This window comes from Empidonax traillii, unplaced genomic scaffold (genome assembly GCF_003031625.1).
Source record: "Empidonax traillii isolate 1590-97213 ecotype Southwest subspecies unplaced genomic scaffold, ASM303162v1 scaffold1763:size117533, whole genome shotgun sequence".
Taxonomy (NCBI): Eukaryota; Metazoa; Chordata; class Aves; order Passeriformes; family Tyrannidae; genus Empidonax; species Empidonax traillii.
Window position 1 is genome coordinate 11,497 of NW_020956956.1, and position 12,040 is coordinate 23,536.

General features: G+C 45.9%; 1 protein-coding gene across 5 annotated transcripts in view; it reads left to right on the forward strand.

Moving 5' to 3' along the window:
- The first annotated feature begins 397 nt into the window (after positions 1 to 397).
- Positions 398 to 12,040, forward strand: part of ITCH (itchy E3 ubiquitin protein ligase) — a 61,060-nt gene continuing 49,417 nt past the window's right edge. For 3 of the 5 annotated variants that reach the window (XM_027908584.1, XM_027908582.1, XM_027908583.1), the window contains exon 1: positions 9,873 to 9,890. The gene's annotated coding sequence lies outside the window, so the exon portion shown is untranslated. Of the gene's footprint in view, positions 481 to 9,802; positions 9,891 to 12,040 lie in introns of those variants that run through there. The other 2 variants (XM_027908586.1, XM_027908585.1) reach the window with 2 other exon arrangements.

Below are 12,040 nucleotides of genomic sequence, written 5' to 3' on the forward strand. Positions count from 1 at the left end.
CTATCGATGGATCCCGGGACACGCCCTGGCTATCGATGGATCCCGGGACACCCCCTGGCTATCGATGGATCGCGGGACACGCCCTGGCTATGAATGGATCCCGGGACACGCCCTGGCTATCGATGGATCCCGGGACACGCCCTGGCTATGAATGGATCCCGGGACACGCCCTGGCTATCGATGGATCCCGGGACACCCCCTGGCTATCGATGGATCGCGGGACACGCCCTGGCTATCGATGGATCCCGGGACACGCCCCAGCTATCGACGGATGGCGGGGCTGTCCCGGCCCCTCCCTGCCCTCACGGAGCCTGCGCGGCGCCTGTCGCGGGGCCCGCCGGGAGTTGCAGTCCCTGCGTGCCGGCGGGGGGGACTCCGCGCCTGCGCAGGCGGCGGCCGCCTTTGCCAAGTGCCTGTGGGAGGCCGGGCGGGCCGCGCTGCCATCTTGGAGCGAGGGACGGCGGAGCCGCGGCCGAGCCGGTGAGCGGAGCGGGCCGGGGGGCTCGGGGGGCCGGGGAGGGGGGACATGGGCCCCTACGGGCGGCGAGGGGACACACGGGCCCCTGCGAGCGGCGAGGGGGCACACGGGGAGCGCGGGGACGCTGCGGGCGGGCCGGGGCGCGGAGGGGCCGCTCGCCCCGGGAGGGTCTCGCTGAGGGCGGTCCCGTCCCGCCGCCCGGGACAGCGGCGGGGGCAGCCGCGGGTCCTCCCCGCGGGACCCGGGACCCCCGCGCTGCCCGGCCCCGCCGCCCGCTCCCCGCTTAGTGCCGGGGGCTCCTGCCCGCGCCCCGGTCCCGTCCCCGGCCGTGCCGCGTCCCTGCCCGGCCGGACCCGCCGGCCTGTCCCGCTCGTACCGCCGGGAGCTGCCCCTGAACCTTCGCCCTCCTGGGAATCGCTGCCCACAGGGCTGTGCCCTCCGCAGCCCTCCCGGCACAGCCGCCTTCCCCCGCCTGTGTGTCCCCCGTGTCCCGGGGCTCCCTCCCGGGGTACGGGGGCTCGGTGCCTTCGTGCCGGCCGGGCACAGCCGTGCCTGGCAGGAATGTGTCCCGGCAGTAAAGCCCGGCTGCAGCCAGAGGTTTATCCCGAGCCGTGTTGCCTCTTGTAAACACGGCAGAACGGCAACGCTGGTGCCACCGCTCTATTTTGGAAACACGGACAAGTTCTGGCTGTTAACCCTCCCGCTCCCGAACAGGCTGGCTGTGACCTTGTGTGCCGGTAGTGTACGGATGGACGCAGACGAAGGTGTCTGAGGATGCCTTTGTCCAATTTGCTCAGATATGCAAGGATTCAGCTCGTTTTAATAGCTGTCGTTTGTGGTGTTAAATAGGCAGAGGAACTCCTGGTCTGTGTGTGGTGCAGGGAGAGGCAGGTGTAGCGTTTGGGGGGTGTGTTGTGTGCCATCCATTACCCTTGACGCTTCAGGAGATATCCCCAGCACAACTTACCTCTTTGGCTTAGAGTTGAAAAACTCAGAAACCAGGACATTTTAGGCTCTCCTTTCCCAGTATATTACTGCTTATTTTAGTAAGTTTGTCATCGTCAAGGTAGCAGGGTCTCTGCTACCCTGCCACTCGACCTTTACAAAGAGAAAAGGAGAGAGATCTGGGCTGCTGTTTGTAATAGGACATTCTGTGTGGAGAGAGAGACTGTACATCCAGCTATTGCTTCTATTTACCTGAGAAAAGGCACAGGCATTTAAGAGCAAAACATGACCTGCAAACTGTCTTTGGTTCTGAGGATTTAATGCTTAAAAAAAAATCTTGTTTGAAAAAAAAAAACCACCAAAATTCTTTTCTATCCTCTTGAAGCAGAGGTCCAGAGCAGTTCTAATTTAGTTACAGTTACGTTCCTATTCACTACAGCTGTTTAAATCTGAGCTGGATCTAGTGTGCATTCTGAGTTGTAATTTAGGTGACATTTCATCATTACACTGAATGCTTTCACCTCCAAGTGATCATTGGAATAATACGTAACATTCTGATCCAAACTGGGTTTTCTTGTCTTTAAAACAAGAGCTGATACAGTGCATGTGAAAGATGATGTTGCAGTGGAAAATAACTGAGACTTCTGAGAGCTAACTTTGAAAGCTTCTTACAGATTAAAGTTATTTTGGGGCTTAAGAGAGATTGAGAGAAGATTATTTATATGAATTTATTAGTTAAGCAGCATCACCTCTTTTTCTTCCCTCAATTTTTCTCTCCCATCCTAAAGTTCTGTTCCTTCCGTGGCGAAACAGACCTGAAACGTGAAGTTATTCCTTTGTTTCTGCATTTCAGATGGTTTGGAGGAGTTAACTACAGAATATGAGCTCATAGGAAGACAGGTAGTAAGGTAGCATGATTCTCTTGGAGGGTTTGAATTAATCATTGTTTCTAGGAGAGCTTGCCTTAGACTGCTTGAAAAATAGGTTTCATTGTCTCCTATTTTACAATATATGCAATAGTTATTGTTTTTCAGCAGCGTTATCAGTCAGCGATAGCATCAACATCTTTTTTTGAGTTTAAACTGTTTAAACAAAGTGGTAAATGTGTTCAGCCATACTGAAGTACTTTTCATGCAGCAAACCCAATTTGATTTCTGCTTAAAAGCAAGGAAAGGATCCTGCAGGGTTAGAGAGAAGGAGCAACCCCTGCCCATGGTAACGGTGAAGCTTCTGGGAGTGCCGTTGCTGGTGGAGTTGATTTGGAAGCCCTTTTGCTTGGCTGTGCAGTTGTGCTCGTGCCACGTTCCAGTTTTGTTGTCGTGCTGTGCTTACATGTGATTGCAGGAACTGCTTTGTGCCCTCACACCCGTGTGCAGAACCCAGGGCAGAGCTGGCCTCCCTTCCTCACTGGGGCTGCACTTTGCTGGGCTGCAGGAGCCCTTTGAAGTGTGTGCTCGCCTCAGAAGAGGAAGTAGACAAGCCATGATTATAGTTTAGCTTGGGAGGATTCTGTTTTTCCAGTTATTTGCTTTTTACTGTCTCGTAAATTGAGTATTTTTCAAAGTTTTAGGCAATCCTTGGGCTTGGTTAGACTGTTACCTGAGCTAATTCTCTGTGTAAGTTTTGAAGAGGGAAGGACAGTTATTGCTCTTCATCCCTCTCCTCTGAGGAATAAAGCAAGAGAGATTTGGCCATTCTCTGTAAGTGACTGGTGTTTGGGTTTTACTGTAGTGCAGAGCTGCTGGAGCTGAAGGACTGATCTTTTTCTTCATAAGAATTGCAAATTACACTTAATAGAAATGAAAGTATTGCAACAAACCGGGAAAAAGCATTTTAAGGAAGCTAAGGCCCTGTTTCATGTGAGCAGCTCTCGAGTTATGCCTGGAATTTCTCCTTTTACTTTACCAAAGCATAGCAGGTTTGTCCTCTGCTCTGAGAAACACGATACCAGATCTTGTTGCACTGGTAATTCAAATAATTTTTTCATACTTGGCAGTATGTTGCTGTTCTTTTTTTTTTTTAAGTTTCATTACAGTCCTTCCACTTAAGAACTGATAATTCCTGCCTTCCACCCACCTGCCTGAGCTATTCTCAACTCTGCTGCTGGGAGAGGCACAGAACTACTGCCATGTTTGCATCTGCATCGTTGATTCTGAACGATGGAGCTCAGGCTCAAATGCTGAGCAAGAAAAGGCCCATTCTCTTCTGGGGGATTGGTAAAGTTTGATTGTGTGGAACTTGGTTCTGATCCAGAAGTGAAAGTGGAGTGACTTTCCTTTGCTTGAAATGTGCAGATCTCGGGGTCTGGGTTTGGTAGGTGGTGATGTGGGAGGTGGGGATTCAAGGGGAATGTGTCACTGTGAGCCTCTATGAAGTCTTCATGTGCTCTCTGTTCTGTTCTTTATAGACATAACTTCTTGTCAAGGGTACCCTTTAGACATACTGACTGTTAACTGGATACCTGCTAATCTTTTTGGAGTTTATTAGTAAGGAAAAGGAAGATCAGGTAAAGTTTAAGTGCTCCTGAAATAGAAAAAGACACGGTAAGACAGGCCTGTAATCTGGTTCTGATTTACTCATTGATGCATCAAATGGATAGCCATTTGCAGGGAAATATCCATCAAGAATATAGTTTTTGTGACTGGGAACGTGTTCATTTACTGAAATATAAAACAGGCTCTTTGATTCTCTGGGTTTCGTGGGATTGGGGTGGAACTTCTGCCTGGGCAAGTCCCTGATAACTTCCTGCCCTTGTTATCTCTGCTCGTCCTGTACCATGGGCAAAGCGAAGGAAGGTTTGTTGCTGAGCAAGCTGAAGAGATGGACTGAGACACACAAGAGTTGATTTGTGTTAATTTTTAACATGCTTTTGGTCAGTGTCCATCCTTAGTGCCTGCTCCAGTCCCCAGTCCTAGCTGTCTTTCAATTATGTTTAATAATCATTGCTCTTGCTTAACTCTTAGAGTGCTCAGATGTCCACATTGTTATTTCTTTCCTGCTGGTTTCATAAACACTTGAATGGATTAAGACCTGTTGCTCTGAACACTCCATTTGTACTTTCCTGACACCTTGATTTTTTTGCTCTTCCAGTGCCGTGAGCTGCTGCTCTTTTGATCTATTTGCAAAAACAACCAGATGGAGTGAGTTTTTTCTCTGTAAGGATTCCTCATCTTTAAAGTTTATTTGCTTTGGCTTGACAGAGCCTGAATTAACTAATTATTGGATCATTTAGGTTAACTTTTCCTGGTAGGAGTTGCCTCTTGTAGAGGTATGTGTACCTTGCATGTCCATGTGTGTAAGTGTGTAATTTCAGGGACTAGATAAAAAATGTGATGGTCAATATATCAACACGTTCAGAAGGTGAATTTGGCCTAATCTTTAACCAGGCTTGCTACCCTCTGGGGAAGTGCTGCATGTTTTCACCAGTTTTTACCTGAACAGCCTTTCCTCTCTATTCAAGTTGAGACCTCCTGGGCAACCCTGCACGTGAAGGTTTCTAAACTGAGAGAAAAGACGAGACATGGGCTTAGAGGGTGAAAAAGTATCAGAGGGACACTGACTTGCTTTTTATATCAGGATCCCAGAATGTTTGGGTTGGAAGGGGCATTAAAGATACCAGTCCAAAGATCACAAAGCTGCTTTGGTTCTTAAATGTCTGGGATTGACTCAGTGAGTGTTTTGTCATCAATAAGGAAGTCTTGAAAGCAGCTTCTTATTCCAACTGTTTGAAGGGGAATGATGGGTGTGATGCTTACAGGAAAGAGGAGGGAAGTGCTGGAGGTTTAGGAAAGCACTCTGACCACCTCACTCTGTGTGAAAAGAGTTTCCAAACTGAACTGTAATAAACCAAATAGCTGTCAGCTGTGTTTTCAGGGGACCACTGGCCTTGTGCAACATTTCTAATTCCATTTAAGTGTTCATCACCTAAAGACACAGAGGAAAACTCACAATCCGTGGGCAGTACTTGTGCAGGTCATTGAGATGTTCCCTTTGTGCATGTCAGATTGAGTTTGTCACTAAGATAACAGAATCCTTCTTACCTCTGCAAGCATTGCTGTGTATTAAAATGGCCAATTTCTAGAGCAGTGCTGCATTTATTAAACATTTGCCTGAACCACATCTAGTTCAGGTCAATGAATAAGCTGTGGCAAGGCAGCAGTGTTCTCATTGTTCTTCTGTGCACCCACTGGATCAGGGTATTTAACCCCTGCTCTGAAATCTGGTTTGGCCAGGTGGATTTGCTCTGTGTGGAGACCTGTTGACATTGCTGGTGGTTTATTTATTTTATATTCTCCATGGTTTAAAGGTTTTAAACATAGCCCTGTGAGGTGTGGCATATCATGAGATTGTTCCTTTCCTTTCCACTCTCAGAATTACAAGACTTATGGTAGTAAGTACTCTTAGTGAGAGTTTGAGTTATTAAAGCAAAAAAATAACATTGAAGCAAAGTCTTTCTTTCATCTGGGATATGAGCAAAATAATACTGTCCTGAGGGGGATATTAGAGGTGAAAATGCTTTCAGATTAATGCCTGTTCACTTTAAAGCTGGGGAGCTGCCCAGTGAACTCTGCCTTTGAGTGGAGGGGACACCAACAAAATGAAATTCCCAGTTAAGGGTGGGTGATGTGGGGGGTGAGAGAGGAGGGACTTTGAAGACAGTAATGATAGGGATGGGATCTATTCTGGGAGAAAGCCTGTGTCACAGCTGGGATTTCTTGGCTTTCTGAAATTTCACTGCCTGTTTTTTAAAATAGTAAACTTTCTACTTTGTATTTTGCATTTCCGCCTCCGTGACTTTTAATCAAACACAGGAAGGTTCTAATGTGTCACAAACTAGATAAAGTGAACAAAATTTCGCAGAACAGTTGTCAGAACTCCTCCCCTGGTTTAGACTCGGGGTTTGGATCTGGAAGGATGTTTTGCTGCACCCCCCTGATAGCTCCCAGCTGCCCTGCTGGCACTTGGGCAGTGGCCTCTGGCTCACTTTTTTGGTTCAGTTTTAGTTTAGGAGCCACTTCTAAACTTCTTCACAGACCTGTGGGCTTCCAGTTGCATCCCTGCAGTATGGAGAGCCCCTTGGAACTGAGGGGTGCAGTTCATGTTTGTTGTTAGCAGATGGTTCCCTTCTTTGTTTTTTTGTTTTTTTTTTTTTTAATATGCAGCTGTCTTTTCTTCATACAGAAGGTGTAGGATGTAAAGACTGTCATTCAAGGATTTCATTTATTACTACAGTTGGAAACATTGAGTAAGCCAGGATTTCCAAAATCTACTTTACCTTCTGATAAAGGGCAAAGGAATTTTAGGGCAGCCCCACCAAAACCAAGATGAGGGGAAATGTTGAGAATATTGAAATGGTGGTACAGTTCTAAGCCACCTTTTTCCTATTGTTTCTCTTTTATTTTTCAGAGAGGCATGAGCTGGAATGTAGCAGGCAGGCAGCTTGTGCAGGGTTGGGATGGTTGTGTTGTGCACTCCTGACTGTAATTTCATGTTGCCATCTGGTCACTTGCAAAAGATTCCCGGGAAGCAGGTAATGGACTTCTGTTGCAATTAGAAAACTTGAAGGTGATTCCTCTGGAATTCAAGGTTTTTGCTTGCAGCAGTTTGCAGTTCTGGAAAAGACAGTGACCTGTAGCAGACTTTCAGATACCACAGGGTTGACTTAAATAGTCTCAATACTTGTTTTCCCCCAGAAATTCCAATTTCCGTTACATCTTTTGGGTTTGTGTGCTTTGCTGGAGCGATAAATAATTTAGGTTGGAAAGATGCCACCTTTACTTTTGGCTGACATTGAGTTTAACACACAGGAATATTATTTTATTGCAAATACTATATTTCCAGTTCTGCTTTATTCGATTGTGATGCTGAAGAATATTCAGAGAAGCAGCTTCTTTTTCTCATGGGGCAATATATGTGTAGTTATGCCTTGGTAACAACCTGTGAGAACGTCAGTCCTTGCTCTTACAGCTGTGCCAGAGTTGATCAACAGGAAGTGCCTCACACCATCTCCTTTGCTCAAGCAGATACGAGCAGCAGGTGACACAGAGCTTTCTTTTTCGAGAGATTTCAGATCATCAGCACGTTGCAGTCGTCCCTGGTAGCAGGGAATGATTCATCACTTCTTTGATGAGCCTCCCAGCTTGGATTGCAGAGCTGTGCACTTTGTTTTGATTTCGTTTATTGCTCAGGTACCCACAGTAACAGTTTGTTCAGCAAGTTTTTGTAGGCAGTGTATTTCTCCTGAAAGCTCCATGGGCCTTTTTATCTGTGCTCTTGGGAGCAGTGGGGGTGTGTTTGGGGCTCTCTTCATTGCTGTACCCACAGAGGGAGGTACCTCCTACTCCCTGAACCTTCATCAGTGCTACTGGACACTTAAAACCAGCTGCACTGTGTTCAGGACAGCCCTGCACACAACATCCTGAAGGATCATGTTTGGGTTCATGCAGACACCAGAATTATGCTTGTGGGAATTTTATCTGCTACCTTTGAGGCTTCCAGGTGACAGGATCGGGGTTTCCAGTCCTCCAGTAGGCAACAAATCTTACCAAAGGCTACTTGTAAAAGCATTATTTCCATCAGCTGTAAGGGCAGGTGAAGTTGCAGTGACCCCAGGTAATGCTGTAAATTATTGGTGAGGCTTCCTGGGTTTTTTCATTGCCCAGAGTTCAAGCCTTTGTGCAGGTTTGTTAAGTGTGTGTGCAAACCATTGATAAGGAAGTGCAGCTCTGAGAACAGAACGGGGAAATGTGTGGCAAGAGGCCCTGAGCTGTGAACAAGGAGCAAAACCAGTGGCCAGGGATGATGAAATGCTGTGTGGATGCTGTCCTCTGTTAATAACTGAACGTGTAAGTGCTGCTGAAGAGACTTGTTCCGAAGCTGCAAGGTGGGTGGTGAAACAGAAGGTGGTGGCCTTGTGTTTTGTTCCACTGTGCGATTTTACAGCAGAGAGATTTTCTTATTGACACTTCGAAAACAACGCCTTTGGAATGCCTGCAAAAATAGCTGTAATACAACAACATTGGTTTGCTGCTGCTGCTGCTAAGTCACAACATAACCAGCCAAATCAGTTAAAGCTCCAGTGGTTCTCCAGCATATCTGCTGATATCAGTCTTTTATCGCTCTTCCCACGACCATCAAATTAATTTCTGCAGTTTCTGAGATTTGCTCACAAAGGTTAACAATTTCCGCCTCTTTTATTGGAAAATATCCTAAAGCATAATCTGAACTGTGGTGCTGTGTGGGTATGTCTGTATAGAGAGATAGGGGAGGGAAATGTGGGAACTGGGAAATGAGGGAAAGTTAGTGGATATGTGAAAATAATAAGGTTGATGTGGTAACACTGACAGATGCAGCTCTATTATGCCTCCAAAATTAAGTTACCTGTATGTACATCCCTGGGATTTTTGGCAGCATCGTTTTGGTTTGGTTTTCGTATCAGAAGCGAAACTCCACTGTCATTCGTTTCCCACTGAAGTTTGGATTCGTTTATATAAACCCCAAGGAGAAGCTTTTAGAAACTATTAGAGAATCAACATCCTTTAAGTGACACTCCAGCCTAAATTTGTCACACAGGGGATATTTTTAATGTAAAATAGAGGAATTAGTTTGACTGAAAGTACTGCAGACATAGGGACAGTAGCTGAAAAGAATCATGGGAGAGATGCAGAGCAACATATGGATAAATGTTATAACAGATTTGCTTGGGTGAGTTTTTACCATATGAGTTAAATTAAGGAAATATGTAAAAGTGTCAACAAGTTAAGATGTCTTTTTGACTAAATATACTATCAACCATGATATTCAATGACTTCCCCATCTCTGGTGTTGTGTAAATAATGACAGGTTCCAAGGCAGTGATGTGTAAATGTTTTATGAGATTTCTTATCAGGGCAAAAGAAAATGAAAATCAGCCAAGAAAAGCAGTGTGTGTGTGTATGTGAAATGTCCAGTAAGCATCTCTCTGCTGGGACCTGGCCTTGATTTCTGCATGTTCTTCAGTCTCCTGTTACCTGGTTGTCAGGAGTTGGAGCTGGTAACGTCTGGGTCTGTCCAGTGCTGGACAGGATGTAGATTGACCCCAGCTGTGTTGCTTTGATCTTTATAACAGAGAGCAGCAATGAGGGAAATGGAAGTAGTTTTTGAAACTGGGAGTAAACACCTAATGCAGGCTTATGCATTGAATTTTAGTGTAGGACTTGGGAAAAGCTGTAGGAATCAGAGTGACACTCAAGATGAAGATTGCTGACCCTGAAGAACATGCAGTGCTGGCACGCAGTCTGTGCTATTCAGACTTGTAAAACGTAACCTGTATCAATAACTGGGCACTGAAGGGGAACTTCAGTTTGAAAAAAAAAGAATCATCTCTAACTCTCTTGATAGCTGTGTCTGTAAAGGAGGAGCCTGCAGCGAGACAGACGTGAAGAGAAAAAGCAGGAAGAACAGGACAGGAACAATTGAAATTATTGAGGTGGTTTTAGGGGACTTAATCACAGAATACTTGAGGTTAGAGGAGACTTCTGGACACAGTCAGGTCCAAACCCATGTGCTTTAAGCAAGGTCAGTAATGTGTTCAGTTGGATTTGGAATGTCTGAGGATGGCAACTTAACCTCTCCTGGCAATTTCCCCACTGCTCAGTCACCTCACAGTAAAATAAATAACTCCATCCCCTGTTTTTACATCGAATTTCCTGTGTTTTTATTTGTGCCCACTGCCTATTGTCCCATCCCTGAGCACTGCTGGGGACAGTCAGCTTTGTAACCCTTCAGGTATTTGTACACACTGATAAGATCCTCCTGAGCATTCCTCTTTCCCAGGTTTACAATCCCAGCTCTCCCAACCTGTCCCCATCTGTCGTGTTGCAATCACTTTATCGTCTCTGTGTCCCCTGGCTGGTGTCACAGCAGTGCAGCTGTGCCGCTCTTGATTTGGGGAGCCCAGAATCAGAGATGAGAGGAAGGATGACCTTTCTTATCCTGCCAGTGATGCAGCCCTTTCTTTGCTGTGGGGAAGCATTGTTGGTTTGTGTTCAAAACAGCACCAGTGTTTTCTGCAGAGTTGTTTCTCTGTCCAGCTGCCCCCAGCCTTTACTGGTGTGTGGGTTTATCCCTCCCCAGGTGCAGAACTTGATGGAATTTTTGTTCCATCAGCATATTTACTGAAAGCAAGCTCGCTCCCATCGTCCAGGCCATAAATGGGGAAGTTAAACAGCAGTACCAGGAGGGCGGGAAGTCACTCACAGGACTTGAGGGACCTTTTTGCTTCACTGTGGCACAGTGTGGGCTTCACTGAGCCTAAACATGACAGAGATTGATTAGAGATAGATTAATGAGCAGAGATTAATTAGAAATATTAGTTTTGATGAATGATTTCCTCTGGAGCATAAAATGAAAAGCAGATTTGTTTTCAGTTGTTCAGCACCTCTGTGGATGCCGAATACTGCTGGAAATTTATCCTCATTGTTAAAAGCAACATTTGTGCTTACACACAGTACTCAGTTACTGCACTTCCTCCCACATGAAACAAGTGGTTCTGTGGTCCAGAAACAAAGTCTTTTACCCTGCTTGATGACACAAATACTTTGTGCTTTGACAGACTTGTTTTTTTACCTTTAGCATTCATCATTCGAGTTAAATAGATACATGCTTTAAATGTAATCTTGATCTATTTGACTAAAAAGACTGTGATTCCCCCCTTAGTTTTAACTGCTTTCTAAGCAGTTAAATGCCTTTCCAAGTAGTTTTGTAGAAACAATTTTCTAGCCTCAATTTTGTGCAGAAGAAGGGACAAAGCAGATCTGTCCCAGTGATGGAGAGTGGGAAGTTTGGGAGTTTCCTTTTTACAATTTTATAAAGGAAAATACTGTGAGAAAGAATCTCCTCTGGAGCTGTGAAGTGGAAGGTGGAAGTCTTGAAATGAAGTGCCTGAGTGAGTCATGTGGTCACATGTGAAAATACTCCTGTCCACGCTTGGGGAGTTCAAGAAGAGAAGAGAAGAAATGCCCAAGAGAGAGCTCCAATCAGTGGGTGTAACTGGGACCTGTGGAGGTTTCCACAGGCCAGGATGCACAGGGGGCAAGGGAAACAGGGAATGGGTCTTCATTAGTGTTTTAATTGTTTTAATTATGAATTAAAGGAGGGCACTTTGGAAACGAACCCACTGATTGTTCCCACAGACTGCGCTTGGATCTGATGTGTGAAATGAGCTGGGATCAAGGAAGCTGAGCTGCTGTTGGATGAAACTAAACTGGAAGCTGTGGGACTGAGGACTCAGAGTAGAGCTGTTCCAAACTGCAACTCCAGAAATGTATTCCCTGTGGGTATTGGATCTGCCCAGCCCCACTCCTGGTACTTCCCTGCTTGTGGATGGGGGCACAGCTCCAACAAATCCGATTAGAGAAAGCACAGGGAGAGTTCAGAGACTGTCACCACTGGGAGAAGGCTGATACCACTGTAAGAGAAGCTTTAAGAAAAAACACCTCGGGTACAGTGTTTCTGAAAGGTGTGAGCAAGGAGTTTTTAGGATGATAACAGTACAGGAGGTGAAAATGGGTCTGCAAGAAAACAGGGCTCTGTTTTGGCAGGTAATTCCCTCGGTGAAGCTTAGGAGCTGTAACACAG